At 43.3% G+C, this 19,529-nt stretch overlaps 1 pseudogene; it reads right to left on the minus strand.

Annotated features, from left to right (window-relative positions):
- Positions 1-15,992, minus strand: part of LOC111152410 — a 64,256-nt pseudogene extending 48,264 nt beyond the window's left edge.
- Positions 15,993-19,529: the final 3,537 nt, after the last annotated feature.

Raw genomic sequence — 19,529 nt, forward strand, 5'->3', positions numbered from 1 at the left:
CTTTGAGTATGATACAGTGTCCCTCTATGTCTCTTACTGCCAGCATTTGGTTTAAAATCTAATTTGTATGATATGAGGATTGCTATCCCAGCTTTCTTTTGAACTCCATTAGTTTGATAAATTGTTCTCCATCCCCTCACTTTCAGTCTGGAGTGTCCTTAGGTTTAAAATGAATTTCTTTTAGACAGGATGGTTATTATTGATTTATTCAATCTGATACCCTGTGTCTTTTGGTTAGAATATTCAGACCATTTACATTCAGGGTAAGTATTTTTTTTTTACGTTTTATTTTTAAAAATATTTTTACTTATTTATATGACAGAGAGAGAGGAACACAAGCAGGGGGAGTGGGCAAGGGAGAAGCAGACTTCCTGCTGAGCAGGGAACCTGATGTGGGGCTCAATCCCAGGACCTTGGGATCATGACCTGAGCTAAAGGCAGATGTTTAACAACTGAGCCCCCCAGGTGCCCACATTCAGGGTAAATATTGAAAGATGCAAATTCAGTGCCACTGTATTGCCTATAAAGTCCCTGTTTCTGTAGATTGTCTCTGGTACTTTCTGGTCTATGTTGCTCTGGGGGTCTCTCTTTGCTTATAGTCCCCCTTAGTATTTCTTGTAGGGCTGGCTTGGTTGTCACATATTCTATCTGCCTTGGAAGTTCTTTAGTTCTCCTTCAATTCTAAATGACAGCCTTGCTGGATAAAGTATTCTTGGTTCCATGTTCTTCTCATTTAGTACCCTGAATATATCTTGCCAGCCTTTTCTGGCTTGCCAATTTTCTGGGAATAAGTCTGATGTTATTCTGCTGTTCCTCCCTCTGTACATAAGGAAACTGCTCTCCCTAGATGTTCTCAGGATAGCTTCTTTTTCTCTAAGATTTGTAAGCCTCACTAGTATATGTTGGGGTGCTGATCTATTTTTATTAATTTTGGGAGTGGTCCTCTCTGCCTCCTGGACATAAATGCTTGTTTCCTTCCCAAGATTAGGGAATTTCTCAACTATGATTTGCTCGAATATACATTCTAGCCCTCTGTCTCTCTTTACCCCCTCAGACATCCCAATAAGTCTGATATTGTTTCATTTCAAAGCGTCATTAAGTTATCAAAGCCTTTTTTTCATGGCCTATTAGTTGTCTTTCCCTCTTTTCCTCAACTTCCTTCCTTTCCATTGCTTGTCCTCTACATCACTTATTGTCTCTTCTGCCTCATTTACCTTAACTGTTAGAGCATCCAATTTAGACTGCATCTCATTGATAGATTTTTAAGTTTGGCCTGACTAGATCTCATTTCTGCCCTTAGAGATTCTATACTGTCAATCATGCTTTCTCCAAGCTTAGCTACTCACTTTATAATTGCTATTCTCGATTCCACCCCTGACATCTTAATTATATCCATATTGATTAGCTCAGTGGCAGAGACCATTGCCTCTGTTTTTTTCTTTTGTTGTGAATTCCTCCTTCTAGTCATTTTGCTCAGAGAAGGATGGGTGAGCAAATGAGCAGAGTCCAAAATATCAACTACGACCCAAGCCAAATATACCTTAGACAAATCTGAAGTCAGATGCCACAACAGTAAAAGCAAGCAAAATGAAAATGAAACAAACAATATAAGAAGGTGGGGAGAAAGACTATAATCTTGCAGGGTGGACAAAGCATGGTGATTCACTTGTTCCTGACTGAATTTTGGTCTGTGTGTTAGAAGACAATACATCCCAAAATTGCAAAGAAAACAAAACATATAATAAAATAATAATAGACACACACATATATGTATTTGAATAGAGTGAAAAAAGGACTAGAATGAAGTATATACTTATAAGTAAATAAAAGTTAAAAGCAACCTAAAGGGGTGCCTGGGTGGCTCAGTGGGTTAAAGCCTCTGCCTTTGGCTTGGGTCATGATCTCAGGGTCCTGGGATTGAGCCCCGCATTGGGCTCTCTGCTCAGTGGCGAACCTGTTTCCTCCTCTCTCCCTCTCTGCCTGCCTCTCTGCCTATTTGTGATCTCTGTCTGTCAGATAAATAAATAAAATCTTAAAAAAAAAAGTGACCTAAAAAGTTAAGTTGGTAAAATAAGAATCTAGTTGAAAGGGGAAAAAGGTTTTAAAAAAATGGAAAATTTTAGACTGAAGGATAAACAAGTCATGATGAAACAGCTGGAGCTCAATATACTGTTTTTTTTCTGGCTCTGGAAGTTTACAGTCTTGTGGGATCCATATAGTTGTACTGCACCTATTCTTCCAATCTGTCTTCTGGGGAAGGGGCCTGATGTGCTGCTTCTCAGGTGTCTTTGCCTGGAAACAGAGGGGCTCCACACCTTTTCAGGGGAGTGCGATCAATGTAAGCTGGTTCTCTGTGTGACTTTTGTTCCCTGGAGACTTTCTTTCTTTCTTTAAAGATTTTATTTATTTATTTGACAGAGATCACAAGTAGGCAGAGAAGCAGGCAGAGAGAGATAGGAGGAAGCAGACTCTCTGCTGAGCAGAGAGCCCGATGCGGGGCTCGATCCCAGGACCCTGGGATCATGACCTGAGCCGAAGGCAGAGGCTTTAACCCACTGAGCCACCCAGGCGCCCCCCCCCCCCCGGGACTTTCTGCCCCTTTTCAGAGGGTCAGAGCAAAAATGACCATGCCCAGAGCCAAATGATCATGATGCCCAGAGCCAAATGATCATGATCCCCCGTCCTCAATAACCCCCTCCAGGACAAACAATCTCCACTTCTGTGTGAGCCAGACTCCACAGTATCCCATAATAGGTGCCCACCGCAATCCTCCCGGGGGGAGTCCCAGGGGCCTGCCAGCGCCACTGCCCTTTGTGTCTTTGGGACTACTAGCAGTAGTGGGGTCTCGAACACAAGCTGCTCTGCTGCTCCCAGGTCATGACTGGGTGACCCCCTACTGTCCTTTCCAGGGCCACCACTGCCCTGAGAGCTGTTGCCCAGTTGTGGGTGCAGCCATTTTCCCCCCTCCCAGGGGATAGTAAATGGCTCACATGTTCCAGTCCTTTACAGGGTGCTCCGGCAAAGGGCGGGTCTCCCTACTGGCCTGGCTCACATTTTATGGTGACTGGAGCTAAGAGTCCCTCCTGGGCTTGCCGATCATAACCAGTTTCCCTACTCTACTGCTCGGGCACTCAACCTGTTCAGGCATTCTTTCTGTGACTCCTGGGAACCTGAGACCACAGTGAACCACCTAGAATTCTGCCCTTTTCGTCCCCTGAGCCCCTTTCAGAAAGGGATGTCTCTCACTGGAGCAGATTTCTAAGGGTTCTGATTTTGCACTCTGGTGTTATATCACCTTCCAGTGGCCAGCTTATGGAGGCTCCCTCCCCCCTCTGCTTATCTTCCAATATTTCCCTGCAGATTCATGACTGTGCACTTCCTGCCTTGCAAAAAACAGTCATGTTTTCTGCTTGTCAAGTTCCAGGTATATTTTTTAACGTCTCAGGCTGAATTCGTGGGTGTTCAGAATGGTTTGATAGATATCCAGCTAAATTCAAGGGATCAGATGAAATGAGTTCCCCTACTCTTCTGCCATCTTGTCTCCTCCCTTCCATCAACTTCACTTACATTTCTAATAGATATCGAAGGTTTCACATTCTTAATGTGGATGTCTGTGATGCTGCCTTCCCAAATATGGAGTCTTCCCCATTTCCACAGAAGGCACCCCACTTTAAAAAAATTTTTTTTTAATTTTTAAAATTTTTTTATAAACATATAATGTATTTTTATCCCCAGGGGCACAGGTCTGTGAATCGCCAGGTTTACACACTTCACAGCACTCACCATAGCACATACCCTCCCCAATGTCCATAATCCCACCCCCCCTCCAAACCCCCCTCCCCCCATCAACCCTCAGTTTGTTTTGTGAGATTAAGAGTCACTTATGGTTTGTCTCCCTCCCAATCCCATCTTGTTTCATTTACTCTTCTCCTACCCCCTTAACCCCCCATGTTGCATCTCCTCTCCCTCATATCAGGGAGATCATATGATAGTTGTCTTTCTCCAATTGACTTATTTCACTAAGCATGATACCCTCTAGTTCCATCCACGTCGTTGCAAATGGCAAGATTTCATTTCTTTTGATGGCTGCATAGTATTCCATTGTGTATATATACCACATCTTCTTTATCCATTCATCTGTTGATGGACATCTAGGTTCTTTCCATAGTTAGGCTCTTGTAGACATTGCTGCTATGAACATTCAGGTGCACGTGCCCCTTCAGATCACTACGTTTGTATCTTTAGGGTAAATACCCAGCAGAGGCACCCCACTTTTTAAATCGCAGTCTAAAACACAGGATGTCCTCCTTGATTCCTCCTTCTCACCACCTCCTTCTCACCACCCTAATGAATCCATTAGGAAATGCTGCAAAGTCCATCTGTGAATATCTCCAGCGCCAATCTTCCTATTTTCTTCCCTCCTCACACTCCGACGTACAGTCCACATCCCCCTCCTTGGACACTGCACTGGTTTCCTACAGTTTCCCTACTGGTCCCTCACCCTGTGCCTCTCGATTCTGCACAGCAGCAAACAGATGCTGCTGAAGAAACATCAGTCATGTTGATCTGTTCATTCTTCAAATTCCACATCTCAGAGAAAACTCAAAACCATTCTAATCTTTTTTTTTTTTTTAGATTTTATTTATTTATTTGACAGAGAGAGAGAGAGAGAGACAGCAAGAGAGGGAATATAAGCATTGGGAGTGGGAGAGGGAGAGGGAGAAGCATGCTCCCCACTGAGCAGGGAGCCCGATGTGGGGCTCAATCCCAGGATCTTGACATCAAGGATTGCAAAAGGATTTGACTTTTTAAAACTCTGTGCCTCTATGTATTTGCTAAAAAGACAGCGTGGTGGGTGAGATGATGCGTCAGGACGAGTTCTGCACGGAGGCCATAGAGATGGGGCAGGAGTTGGAGGAATCATGGTATCAAGTGTTGGGCTTTTATGGGATGATTTTGTTTTGATTTATTTAGTTTTGTTTCATGTTGTCAAATGAGAGTCATCCCCGCATGTTTGTAGGAGGAATGGCTAAGCCAGGAGAGAGGGGGAAGTGCATGATGCAGGTGAGTGAGGGGCCATGTGTGCCCTTGTGGAGGGGCAGCCTGAGCCAGAAGGGGTCCATTCCCCCCCTCCATCACTGCTTAGAAGGTGAGGACACAGGTACAGAGGTGTGGTGGGGGGTGGAGGGAGTGTGCAGTTCTCACCTGAGTCCTTCTTTTCTGAGTGAGGAACAAATGAGGTCATCACCTCAGAGAGGGGAGCAGGGAGGGAGTGGAGGAGGAAGTGAGAGGCAGCCCTCTCAGGAGGGTGACAGGGAGCTGACTGGAGAAATGACATCTGGAGATAGCAGGGCTGGAGCCCCTGAGCTCTGTGCTCATCACCTTAGAGAGAGAGAGAGAGAAGCTTCTAGCAGCAGGAGGATAGATAAGAGATAGAAGTGAGAATCACATCCTGTTTATTTTGTCTTTTATCACCTTTCCCATTTTATAATTTTTCTTCAGTGAATATAGATGACATCATATATATTGTACATCATACATACACATAAAAACCAAAATGTAAAGGCTTTATTTACACTTTAAAAGGGAAGGAGATGGTAGGAAAGTCAGCAGCTCAGGGGTCACAGCAGGACGGGCTGGGCCTGCCTGTCTGTGCTCTGGGCAGGGGACTCACAGAGCCTTTGCTTCATGTCTCAGGACCCTGCTCTGTGGGCGGCCAAGCAGCGTCTTTCCCTTCTTTCTGGGGTGTGCTCATTAATTCACTTATTACTGTCTTATGAGCTTTAATGCTTTGTAAATGATGGTTTTTCCAAGTAATACGACATTTCAAGCTATTTCAGTGGGAGAACTTGTCTATACAGTCCAGCCTGCCTGCTTCAGAAATGGAAATTTGAAGGCAAAATAGTTCAGTGAAAAGATGATTGGTCCTAAAGGAGAAGATCAGAACCTGATCATTCATGGTCTGAGAATGATCTGTCAGGTATTTGTTATTTTAAAGTAGTTTATTTTTTGAAAACATTCAAGCACATACAAGAGACTTCAATAGATTCTCAAAGATATACAAAAATAAGGAAGTTACGTAGTAACCCCTCATTCCACAGTCCATTAAGTTCTCTACACAAACTTAGAAACATGGCCCCAGGGGTGGTGGGTCAAAGCCTCAATTTAGGATGCCTGAGGTAGTGCACAGAGTGACAGGACTGCCTGTATGATGGTGGGTCAAAGCCCCCATCAGGACTCAAAGAAAGGGGTGTAGAACAGTAGTTGCATGGCCCTGGTATTGTTTGGCCAAACCTCCAAATGTGGAACAAAGGGTGGAACACAGTGCAGCTGCATCTCCAGCCCTTGTAGATGATGAGGTTCTGTGGGATCCTAATCCTGGAGAGTGGAGCACAGCAGGGACTTGGACCCCTGGGGGTAGGTCTCACCAAAGTGAGAGCTCCAGCGGTGGGAAGGAGATGAAGCTGCAGGACTCTGGACAGCTCCATCAGGGAGTTCAGTATTAGTGGAGACTGTCTGTAGGGGTCCTTGGTGGCAAAGCATGCAGATTGCACAGGTGAGCAGGATGGCTGGAGTCCTCCTGTTCTCTTTTCCCTGCAGGTGAAATCATCCCTCTGAGGGCATCTTCCTTGTGCTGAGCTGCTCCAGACTGAAGGATGGATGACATAGGTAAAATGCTTCCCGTGCTTTTCTGTGCAGCCATCCTTGGTTTTTGTGTCTAGAGGGTTCTGCTGTTTCCTCAGGGTAGTCCAGAGCTTTCCCAGAGCCATTGTCATCAATTTGTATTGTTTATTGTTTTTATTGATGCTTTTATAGAAGCAAGGGTTGTACCTGATTGATTGATTGATAATTTTTATCTTTCAGTTTTTTGGGTTTGTTGTTTTTCTAGAGAGACCAGCATTGGGAGCTCCTAGTCAACCATCACCTGACTTCAACTGGGACATCAGTAAGATTGTTGCCTTAACATTCTTGTCTAGCAGGTTTTCCATCTGCTTGTTCTCACAGACATTTCTATTGATTGATTTTTTTCCCTTTCAGTGGTCATGCTTTCCTGATTCTTTGTAGGCTGGTGAATTTTTGAAAACTGGATATTTGAACCTTAGGTGGTAACTCTGGAAATCAGACTCTTCCCTTTCCCAGAGTTTGCAGAACTTTGTTGGTTGCTATTTTTTGCTCTTGTTTTTTGGTCATTCTGTTGTGTAGAGTATCTCTGGCCCAGGAATCCACCTAAGGTGTCAACTTAAGAACCTGTCAGATCATTTATGAGCCTTCCCTGGGCACGGGTAACCTTGTAAATGTCCCTATATCTGCAATTGCTTTTCCACGTTCCACTGCTTATATGTTTGCCTCCCAAAATGGAAAAAAGGGGGAAATGAAGGGTGGGAGAAGCCCCCTGGTGCTTTAAATACTCTTGAAGTTGCTTTAACCAGAGGAGAAAAGGCTTATCCAATTGGTAGTCGGCTTGCAAATATGTTTGCCTGCATCTTTGCTGCATCCTCTTGACCAAAAGCCGCAAGCGGCAATCAGAACACTCATTCCTGATGTTTAGAAGACAGCATCCTAATTGCTCACCTTAGATTCCACAAGCTGTGTTCAAACTGCTGTAGGGACTCCTAGTGGCTGTCTGCAACAGGGTGGGGGCTGGGTGATGGTAGCCTCCTCTCTGGGGCCAGGCTGAAAATAACTGAAATGAATGGCAGATTCCCCTGAAAGCTGCAAGCTTTCGATAGACTCAGGTTTCCATGACAGTCCCATCAGACAGATCCAGTGCACCTGCTATCCAGGAGGAGACGGATCACAGATGCTTCCTGCTCCTCCATCTGCCCTGACAGCTGTTCTTGGTCAGTCAGCGTGACTTAGAGATTCCAGTGGATTCAGCACACTATTTCATTACAGGTTTTTTACTACAGCTTTACTGAGATCTTATTCACTTACAATTCATTGATTTAAGGGTACAGTTCAGTTGTTTTCAGTATATTCACAGAGTTGTGCAACTATCACTACAACCAATTTCAGAACATTTTCATCAGCCCTAGAAGAAATTTTGTGCTCATTGGCAGTCACTCCCCGCTTCTCCCATCACCTCTCCCCAGCCCTAGGCAACCACTCATCTACTTCCTGTCTCTGTAGATTTGCCTTCTATAAACATTTGTTAAAATTGGAATTGTACAACACACGGTCTTTTGTGACGAGCTCTTTCCCATAGCACGTTGGTCAGGTGCATTCATGCTGTCATTGGGATGTTAATTTGCATTTCCCTCAGTGAAGGAGAGAAAGCACATTTCCATGTGCGTGTTTATTATTTAGATTTCTTTTTTGTCCCTTTCTTATTTATCTCCCTTCCCAGTGCTCACCATGCTCTGTTCCCTGGGAGACCATCGTCCATCAACCACAAATGGACTGGACTCTTGTGTCCCCAAATGCTCCTGTGTTTTCTGGCTGCCACGTGAGTTTTCAAATGGGAAGCTTTAGGGCATTTATTCTATAGGTAGTCTGTCTGATGCTTACTGACCTGAGCAGTGTTTACATATCCTGTGGACTGGTCTTTGCTTGTTAACATGTGTCATAAAGAATTTCTTCTAATATGTGGTTTGTCTTTTCACTTTCTTTTTTTAAAAAAGATTTTATTTATTTATTTGACAGGCAGAGATCACAAGTTGGCAGAGAGGCAGGCAGGGCGTGGGTGGGAAGCAGGCTTCCTGCTGAGCAGAGAGCCTGATGCAGGGATCTATCCCAGGACCCTGAAATCATGACCTGAGCTGAAGGCAGAGGCTTAACCCATTGAGCCACCCAGATGCCCTGTCTTTTCACTTTCTTAATGATGTCTTTTGATGAACAGCAGTTATTAGTTTTAAGCTAATATAGGATAGTATAGGATTTTTTTTCTCTATTGCAAATGTCCTCCATGTTCTGCTTAACAAATTCTTTTTTCTTCTTTCAAGTTTTATTTATTCAAGTTATCTCTACACCCAACATCGGTCTCAAACTCATGACCCTGAGATCAAGAGTCACTTAGCATACATACTACCCTGTAGGTCCATCCACGTTGTCACAAATGGCAAGATCTCATCCTTATTTATGGATGCATAATATTTTATTGTGTGTATATTTGTGTGTGTGTATATTTGCCACATCCTCCTTGTCCATGTGTCTCCAGATATGCACAGGTTATATCAGCGTCACTTTTGAAAAAAAAGGTCACACTCTGAACATCATCTGGGTTGAGGACATCCCCTGCTGTCTGGGAGTTGAGGAAGACCCTGTGGAGGGGCCTGGCTGAAGAGGAGAGAGGACTGCTGGGTGTTCTCTCCTTGGTCCTGAGGCCCCACACAGGGAGGAGGGTAAGAGAGGCCCCACCACAGTTGTGCTCTCAGATGGGTTCTGATGGAGAAGCCTGAATGGGGTCTGCACTGAATATCAGGTAGAGATGTCTGAGCAGAGGCCTAGGCATCAGCAGGACGTTGAAGAAACTTCTGGACAGACCTGGACTCCACAAGGGTCAGGCTCAGGACAGGAAAGCTCAAGGGTTTCAGGAAAGGAAAGCTCAGGAATCCTGGTGCTTTTCAGAGGATTCTGTATCCCTTTGCAGCTACTCTCTCCAGCTCCTTGACGGTAGTATGAGGGAAAAACCACAAGTAGAAACTCTTCTTTGGACTCCTTCTTTCTCAATTTTTCAAAATGCAGTTAAACAAAAAATTTCTTATTTGGAAACAGCATCTCAATACATCTTACTCCATGGTGTGGATATGAGCATTGGGGTTATAAGACTAAGGTCCCAGCTCCCCTAGGCCTCCTGTCTCCTGGGAAAGGCATAAGAGGGGTCTCTGTGCTGGGGTTTCACCTGATGCCCCAGAAGTCTCTCTCCCAATGAGGTGTCAGACAGAGCTGACATTGGTGTGAGTGTACTCCCATCCCACAAAACTTAGGAGTGAACCCGTGGAATGCAAGTTGGTGCAGCCTTTTTGGAAAACAGTGTGGACATTCCTTAAGAAATTAAAAATAGAGCTTCCCTATGACCCTGCAACTGTACTACTAGGTATTTACCCCAAAGATTCAGATGTAGTGAAAAGAAGGGCCATCTGTACCCCCAATGTTCACAGCGGCAATGGCTACAGTCACCAAACTGTGGAAAGAGCCAAGATGCCCTTCAACAGACAAATGGATAAAGAAGATGTGGTCCATATATTCAATGGAGTATTATGCCTCCATCAGAAAGGATGAATACCCAACTTTTATATCAACATGGACGGGACTAGAGAAGATTATGCTGAGTGAATTAAGTCAACCAGAGAGAGTCGATTATCATATGGTTTCACTTACTTGTGGAGCGTAAGGATTAACACAGAGCACACTGGGTGAAGGAGAGGAGAAGTGAGTTGGGGGAAATCAGAGGGGGAGATGAACCATGAGAGACTGTATATTTTGACAAACAAACTGAGGGTTTTGGAGGGGGATGTGGGGGGTTGGGAGGGCCTGGTGGTGAGTGTTAAGGAGGGCACGTATTTTGGAGCACTGGGTGTGGTGCATAAACAATGAATCTTGGAACACTGAAAAAATAAAATTAAATTAAAAAAAAAAGAGTGAACCTATGAACTTCGTTTAATATCTCTTCACCCCAATGACTGCCCCCCATAATCCAGGGATTGAGAAAGGGTCCACACACTTGAACTAAGACCCACCCTAAACCTCCTTGTCCCAGTGAAAAGAGCCCAAGTGAGAGCCCCAAACCCCTGCTCCTCCCCATCATCTCTAACACACTTCCCACCACCATGTGCCCGGAGTCCACCAGGACTAATGTTATTATGTCCTTTTCCTCGCTTGTGTTGGTTATTCCTTGTCCTCCAGATATCCTGCACTCTCACTTACAAGGCTCTGCACACCCCAATCCTGCCTCCTTTCACGGCCCCTCCTTCCTTCTGAGCCTTCCACTGTGCCTCCTGGAATGTTCAGCCCATAATCAGCAAATGTTCAGAGTCCTCTCGGGACAGTCCCTTTACCTCACAGCTCTGACAGAAATCAGGTCCCCCTGAGGACCCAGCTCCCTGTGCAGTCCTCTCCCATGGAGTGTCTCCTCTCCCACGGACCTGATTGCCCTGGGTGGGTGGGCCCTCAGGACCCCCAACCCTACTTCCGCATTCTTCTTTCTGCTAATTATCTTGTTTCCTATGTCACTGAGTGCACTGAACACATTAGAGGACAATTATACGGATTTCTCCCACCATCTACTCATGTCCTAGCATCTGTCCCCACGTGATAGTCCTTTAGCACAGGTGACCCATCCATGCTGCTGCCAGCCAGAGCCGTCCCTCTGCTGCTGCCCTAGACCTCATCCCTTCTTGTCTGCTTACAGGTACTTGTCCAGCAATTCTACCCCTGTTCTCTTTTTCTTCATCAATATTTGTTCTCAATTACATTATGGGGGTGGCCATGAGAAGACACATCCCTGACACTTGGCTTGAGGGTATGTAACTGATCCTCAGTTCCAGCAGTGTGCTCTCAAATCTGATGCCATGTGTGCTCTTAGAGGACACTTCCTGTAGAATTCCTCCAGCCAGTGCTTGAGAACAGCAAGGAAACTGAGGCAGAACTCTTCCTCTTCAGCAGGCTGACAGAGGCTCCAGGACTCCTTGATGAAATTTCCTGACTCTGCACTGGGTCTAGGATGCTTCCAGCCAACCTTCCCTCTCTGTCTACTTCCCTTGGATTCAGAATTGCATCAAGATTTGATGTTCTCCCAGCCTTTCTGGCACCTTCTCCATGTCTTCTCAGAAGGCTTTCTCCTAACAAATTCCTGGCATTATCAGGCTGCACTGGGGTCTGCTCTTCACAGGCCACAGAAACACAAGTGGCATCAGGAATGGCCCAAGAATGCAGACAGAAAGATGGGGATTGGGGACAAGCTCACCCACTGCCTGGCAAACCAGGAGGCCATCAACCAGTCTGGAAGGTGGGACACAAAGTGTGGCTGAACTGCTGCAAGTGTTGCTGGAGGTGAGCTGAAAAACTGTCCTGGTCTGGGGGAAAGCTATGGCAGGTGGGATGACAGAAGCCTGTGGAAAATATTGGGGAGGGTGGTGCCCTCAGAATCAGTGGAGGTGGCAGCTTACTGCTGAGAGTACTGATGCCTCATAGAAGGATCATGAAGCTGTTAACAAAGATCTGAGGGCTGTTAACAAGCAATGAGTGGCTAGACGAGAAAGCCTCTGCAACATCTCATGGAAGTAGCCATGTCCTGCAGAGGAAGGGCACACAGAGTTGAATGGCAGCTGAAGATATAATTGGAAGAGTGGAAGAACTCTTGAGAGGTTTGGACAGTCATCCATGGCATACCTGTGATGTGACAGTCAGTGCCCCTGTGGGGAAAATCCAAAAGCATGCAAACTAGATCAAGGTTCTCCCAGTAGATGTCCTTCAGGATCCTCTAGACACACTGAGGAGGCTTGCCCTTCTCTATTAACACTTCCTGTGCTGGAAGATGGTGCAGAAGTTTCATCCCTAGTTGCAAATGGTATCCACTCAGCAGCTTTGCAAGAGCTACCCAGCATGCATGTGTAGGAGCATGAGCAGCCTCTCTGGGATTGGATTCTGAGGGTGCTTGATCAGGGGACCAGAATGTTAGGCTGGAGAGGGAAAAATGCATTTACTGGGGCCACTTTTCAGGGTGTGGGTTTATCCAGGAGCCTAGGACATGGGGCAATCTCACCATTGGGTTAGCTCTACATGGACTGGGAAAGTGGTTTCCAACTCTCCACAAGGTAGACATGATTTAGTTGCCCTAGTAAAGAGACAGTAAAACATGGAATAAAGAAGCTGGAGGAAGTGGACATGGAGAATGCAGGTATTATGTGAGGCCAGAAGACCCCCAAAGGATTATGTTCCACAGGAGGATCCAGAAGACTCATCTTTCCTGAAAGTCATCAGTAAGGTGCTGGCAATAGGGAACAGGACATCACTAAGAAATTTGAGGGTATTTTCCTCTACAGGGCAGAGATCATGGCAGGGACAGATGTCCTAGAGTTGGCTTATTAATGTCAATGGGAATAACATTAATATCAATGAAGAGACAGACACCGCATGGTGGGAGTTCCATGACAGGCAGTTTGGATGAAGGGCCTCCAATAAGTACCTCTTCCCCTAGTTATTCAATCAAACACTGATGTAGGTGCAGCTGGGCAGGAACCTTGCAGATATAAGTCTTCAAATCAGCTGACTTTAAGACAGAGAGATTCCCCTGTCTTAGACTCTCCTGATCAGGTGTGTCTTTATTTATTTATTTATTTATTTATTTGCCTTTAATTTTTAAAATTATGTTCATTAGCCAGCATATGGTACATCATACTTTTTTTTTTGTAGTGTTCAATGATTTGTTAGTTGCATATAACACCTAGTGCTCATTCCAGCATGTGCCCTCCTTAATACCCATCACCTGGTCATTCCATCCCCTCACCCTCCTCCCTTCTGAAACCCTCAGTTTGTTTCCTGGAGTCCAGAATCTCTCATGGTTTGTCTCTCTCTCTGATCTCTTCCCATTCAGTTTTCTCTCCCTTCCCCAGTTTTCTCTTCCTTTCCTCCACGCTATTCCTTATGTTACACATATGAGGGAAACCATATGATAATTATCTTTCTCTGCTTGGCTTATTTCACTTAGAATAATCCCCTCCAGTTCCATCCATGTTGAAGCAAATGATGGGTATTCATCGTCTCTGATGACTAACACTCCATTCTATTTATGTATCACATCTTTTTTATCCATTCCTCTGTTGAAAGGCATCTTTGTTCCTTCTGCAGTTTGGCTATGGTGGACATTGCTGTTATGAACATTGGGGTGCGTGTGGCCCTTCTTTTCACTACATCTGTATATTTGGGGTAAATACCTAGTAGTGCAATCACTGGATCATAGGGTAGCTATATTTCTTAACATTTTGAGGAACATTGATACTGTTTTCCAGAGTGGCTGTACCAGGTTGCATTCCCACCAACAGTGTAAGAGGGTGCCCTTTCTCCACAACCTTGCCAACACTTTTTCCTGTCTTGTTAATTTTGTCCATTCTAGCTGGTGTAAGGTAGTGTCTCATGATTTTGATCTGTATTTCCCTGTTAGTTAGAGATGTTGAACATTTTTTCATGTGTCTGTTAGCCATTTGAATGTCTTCTTTGGAGAAGGGTCTGTTCATGTTTTCTGCCCATTTCGTGACTGGATTATTTGGTTTTTGTTTTGGGTGTTGAGTTTGAGAAGTTCTTTATAGATCTTTGATATCAGCCCTTTATCTGAAATGTTATTTGCAAATATCTTCTATTCCATGGATTGCCTCTTAGTTTTGTTGACTGTTTTCTTTGTTGTGCAAAAGCCATTTATCTTGATGAAGTCCCAAAAGTTCATTTTTGCTTTTGTTTCCCTTGCTTTCAGAGATGTGTCTTGAAAGAAGTTGCTGTGGCCACTGTCGAAGAGATTACTGCCTATGTTCTCCTTTAGGATTTTGATGGACTCCTGTCCTACATCTAGGTCTTCCAACCAGTTTATTTTTGTGTTTGGTGTAAGAGAATGGTTTAGTTTCATTCTTCTGAATGTGGCTGTCCAATTTCCCCAGCACCATTTGTTGAAGAGACTGTCTTTTTCCCCTTGGATATTCTTTCCTGATTTGTTGAAGATTGTTAGTTGGCCATAGAGTTGAGAGGATTGATTTTTGGACTCTATATTCTGTTCCATTGATATATATGTCTGCTTTTGTGCCAGAACAATGCTGTCTTGATGATCATAGCTTTGTAATATAGCTTGAACTCAAGTATTGTGATGGCCCAAGCTTTGGTTTTCTTTATCAACATGCCCCTGGTGATTTGCGGTCTTTTCTGGTTCCATAGAAATTTTAAAATTATTTGTTCTAACTCTATGAAGAATGTCGATGGCATTTAAAAAAAATTTTTTTTCTTTTAGATTTTATTTATTTATTTGACAGACAGAGATCACAAGTAGGCAGAGAGGCAGGCAGAGAGAGAGGCAGGGAAGCAGGCTCCCCGCTGAGCAGAGAGCCCAATTCGGGGCTCAATCCCAGGACCCTAGGATCATGACCTGAGCTGAAGGCAGAAGCCTTAACCCACTGAGCCACCAAGGTGCCCCTGCTGATGGCACTTTGATAAGGATGGCTTTAAGCGTAGATTGCTCTGGGCAGCATAGACATATTCACAATGTTTATTCTTCCAATTCATGAGCATGGAATGTTTTTCCATTTCCTTGTGTCTTTCTCAGTTTCTTTCGTAAGTGTTCTGTAGTTTCTAGAGTATAGATCCTTTACCTCTTCGGTTAGGTTTATTCCTAGGTATCTTAGGGTTTTTGGTGCTATTGTAAATGGAATCCATTCCTTAATTTCTCTTTCTTTAGTCACATTGTTAGTGTACAGAAATACAACTGATTTCAGTGCATTGATTTTGTATCCTGCCACATTGCTGAATTGCTGTATGAATTCTAGTAATTTGGGGATGGGGTCTTTTGGGTTTTCCACATAAAGTGTCATGTCATCTGTGAAGAGAGAGTTTGACTTCTTTGCCAATTTGAATGCCTTTTATATCTATTTGTCATCTAATTGCTGAGGCTAGGATTTCTAGTACTATGCTGAACAATAATGGTGAGAGTGTGCAACCCTGACATGTTCCTGACCTTAAGGGGAAAGCTCTCAGTTTTTCCCCATTAAGAATGATATTCACTGTGGGTGTTTCATAGATGGCTTTTATGATATTAGAGATGGTCCCTCTATTTCTCTACTTTCAAGAATTTTAATCAGAAAGGATGCTATATTTTGTCAAATGCTTTCTCTGCATCGATTGGTTCTTATCTTTCTTTTATTAATGTTATCTGTCAGGTTGATTGATTTCTGAATGTTGAACCACACTTGCAGCCCGGGAATAAATCTCACCTGGTCATAGTGTATAATCCTTCTAAGGTACTGTTGGATCCTATTGGCTAGGATCTTGTTGAGCATTTTGGCATCCAGGTTCATCAGGGATATTGGTCTGTAGTTCTCTTTTTTTTTAAGATTTTATTTATTTGACAGACAGAGATCACAAGTAGGCAGAGAGGCAGGCAGAGAGAGAGGGAAGCAGTCTCCCTGCCGAGCAGAGAGCCGATGCAGGGCTTGATCCCAGGACCCTGGGATCATGACCTCTCAGGAGCAGAGGCTTTAACCCACTGAGCCACCCAGGTGCCCCTGTAGTTCTCCTTTTTGATGACATCTTTGTCTTAGGGATCAAGGTAATGCTGGCCTCATGGAATGAGCTTGGAAGTTTTTTTTTCTTTTCTTTTCTTATTTCTACTTTTTGAAACAACTTCAGGAGAATAGGTATTATTTCTTCTTCTTCAAGTGTTAGGTAGAATTCCCCTGGGAAGCCATCTGGCCCTGGACTCTTGTTTATTAGGACTTTTTTGATAACTGCTTCAATTTCCTTGCTGGTCATCGGTCTGTTCAGATTCTCTATTTCTTCCTGTTTCAGTCCTGGTAGTTTATACGTTTCCAGGAATGTGTCCATTTCTTCTAAGTTGCTTAATTTGTTGGCATATAGTTGCTGGTAACAATTTCTAATAATTGTTTCTATTAAAAAATAATTGCTTCCATTTCTTTGGTGTTAGTCATGATCTCTACCCTCTCATTCATGATTTTATTAATTTGGGTCCTTTCCCTTTTCTTTTCAGTAAGTCGGGCCAGTGGTTTATTGATCTTATTAATTCTTTCAAAGAACCAGCTTCTAGTTTCTACTGTTTTTCTGGTTTCTATTTCATAGATTCCTGTCTAATATTCATTATTTCTCTTCTCCTGCTTGGTTTAGCCTTTATTTGCTGTTCTTTCCCCAGATCCTTTAGGTGTTCATTGGGTATTTTTCTAATTTTTTGAGAGAGGCTTTGATGGCCATGTATTTCCCTCTTAGGACGGCCTTTGCAATATCTCATAGGTTTTGGACCGATGTGTTTTCATTTTCATTAGTTTCCATGAATTGTCTAAGTTCTTCTTTAATTTCCTGTTTGACCTAATCATTCTTTAGCATGATGCTCCTTAACTTCCAAGTGTTTGAGTTCCTTCCAAAATTCTTCTTGTGGTTGAGTTCCAGTTTCACAGCATTGTGGTGTGAAAATATGTAGGAGATAATATCAATCTTTTGGTATCCATTGAGACCTGATTTGTGACCCAGTATGTGGTCTATTCTGAAGAAATTTCCATGTGCATTCGAGAAGAATGAATATTATTTTGTTTTAGGATGGAATGTTATGTGTATATCTACAAAGGCCATCTGGTCCAATACATCATTCAAAGCTCTCCTTTCTTTGTTGAACTTCTGCTTAGATGATCTGTCCATTGCTGTGAGTGGAGTGTTGAGGTCTCCTACTAATAATGTATTGCCATCTATACATCTTTATTTTATTTATTAATTAGATTATATAATTGGCTGATCTCATGTTGGGGGCATAGATATTTACAATTGTTAGCTGCTCTTGCTGGATAGACTCTTTAAGTATGATATAATGTCCCTCTACACCTCTTACTACAGTCTTTGGTTTAAACTCTAATTTTTCTGATATGACAGTTGCTACCCCAGTTTTGTTTTGAGGTCCATTGGCATGGTACATTGTTCTCCATCCCCTTATTTTCAATATGGATGTGTCTTTAGGTTCAAAATGAATCTCTTGTAGACAGCATATGGATGGGTCCTGGTTTTTTATCCAACCTGACATTTGGTGTCCCTTGATGTGAGCATTTTGTCCACTCACATTAGGAGTAACTATTGAAAGATATGAATTTAGTGCCATTGTATTGCCTATATGTTTCTGTAGGTTTTCTTTTTCTTTCTGGTCTTTGTGACTCTTGGGGTTTCTCTTGGTTTACAAAATCCCCTTTAATATTTCTTGTAGGCTGGCTTGGTGGTCACTATTCTTTCAGTTTCTGCATGTTCTTTTCATTTAATACCCTGAATATGTCCTATCAGCCCTTTCTGGTTTGCCAGGTCTCTGTGGACAGGTCTGATCTTATTCTGATGTTCCTCTCACTGTACATAAGGAGTCTGTACATAAGGAGTGCTCTAAGGATAGCTTTCTGGGCTCTAAGATTTGCAAGCTTCACTATTACATGTTGGGGAGTTGATCAATTTTTATTGATTTTGGGAGGGATCCTCTCTGCTTCTTGGACTCGAATGCTTGTTTCTCTTCCCAGATTAGGGAAGTTCTCAGCTACAATTTGCTCAAATATACCTTCTAGTCCTCTCTCTCCCTCCACCTCTTCAGGGATCCCAATAATTCTGACATTTCATGGCGTCATTGATCTAAGTCTAATTTCATGTGCCACTAGCTGCCTATCCCTTTCTTCTTCACTTTCCTTCCTTTTTATCAGCTCATCTTCTAGCTCATGAATTCATTCTTCTGTTTCATTTACCCTGGCTGTTAGAATATTTAGTTTAGACTGCATTCATTCATAACATTTTTTAGTTCAGTGTGATTAGATCTCATTTCTGTCCTTAGAGATTCTATATTGTCACTAATGCTTTTGAAGCCTAACTATTGACTTCAAGATTCCTATCTTGAAGTCTGTCTCTGATATCTTGCTTATATCTACATCTATTAGTTCTGTGGCAGAGGACCTTGCCTCTGGTTCTTTTCTTTATTGGGAGTTCCTCCTCCTAGTCATTCTGTTGATGGATGGTTGAATAAATGGACAGAGCCCCAAATACCAACCACGATCCAAGGCAGATGCATCCTAGCAAAACCCAAGGTGGTCAGGTTTCACCACTGAAAATATACATATATATATATATATATATATATATATATATACATATATAAACTAGTAAATAAAGGAAAAAGTAGGGGAGGGGAGTTATTATCTCTCAGTGTGGACAAAACCGGGAGTTTCAGTTGTTCCTGGGTGTATATTGGTCTGTGTGTTAGAGGACACTATGTCCCCAAATCACTAGGAATGTAAAACTTGTATATATAAAAAGATAAAACTGAGTAGAGTGAAAAATGGGCTAAAATAAAGCATATTTCTATAAAAAAAATAGGTGTGTAGAAATACAAGTTAAGAAGCATCTATGAAAAGATGAGTTGGTTTAATAGACACCTAGTTGAAATGCGAAGTTATAAGGAAAAATACAGCAGGGGAAAACGGCATGAGAAAGTGGGGGCGGGAAGAAAGAAAAGAAAGGGAAAATTGTATCTGAAAAGCAAACAAATCGTGAGGCCACACCTGGAGCTCGTGAGGCCACACCTGGAGCTCAATGTATAATTTTCCCTTTTATTGGGGGGGATTTTACAGTCTTATAGTATCCATAGGATTGTCATCCACCTGTTCTTCCAGCTTGTCTTCGGGGGGAGGGGCCTGCCAGTGCAGTTTCTCAGGTAACCCAACCTGGGCGGAGTTGCCCCCCTACCCCAGTCTGGGGATTGGCTTAGTGGAAACCAGTCTTCTGGGCCTCTTTTGTTCCCTGGGGGCTTTCTGCACTTCTTCAGGGGATCAGAGCAAAAATGGCTGCAGCCAAACCTCTAGCACAGAACA

This window comes from Enhydra lutris, unplaced genomic scaffold (genome assembly GCF_002288905.1).
Source record: "Enhydra lutris kenyoni isolate GAN:26980312 unplaced genomic scaffold, ASM228890v2 scaffoldscaffold28, whole genome shotgun sequence".
Classification (NCBI taxonomy): Eukaryota; Metazoa; Chordata; class Mammalia; order Carnivora; family Mustelidae; genus Enhydra; species Enhydra lutris.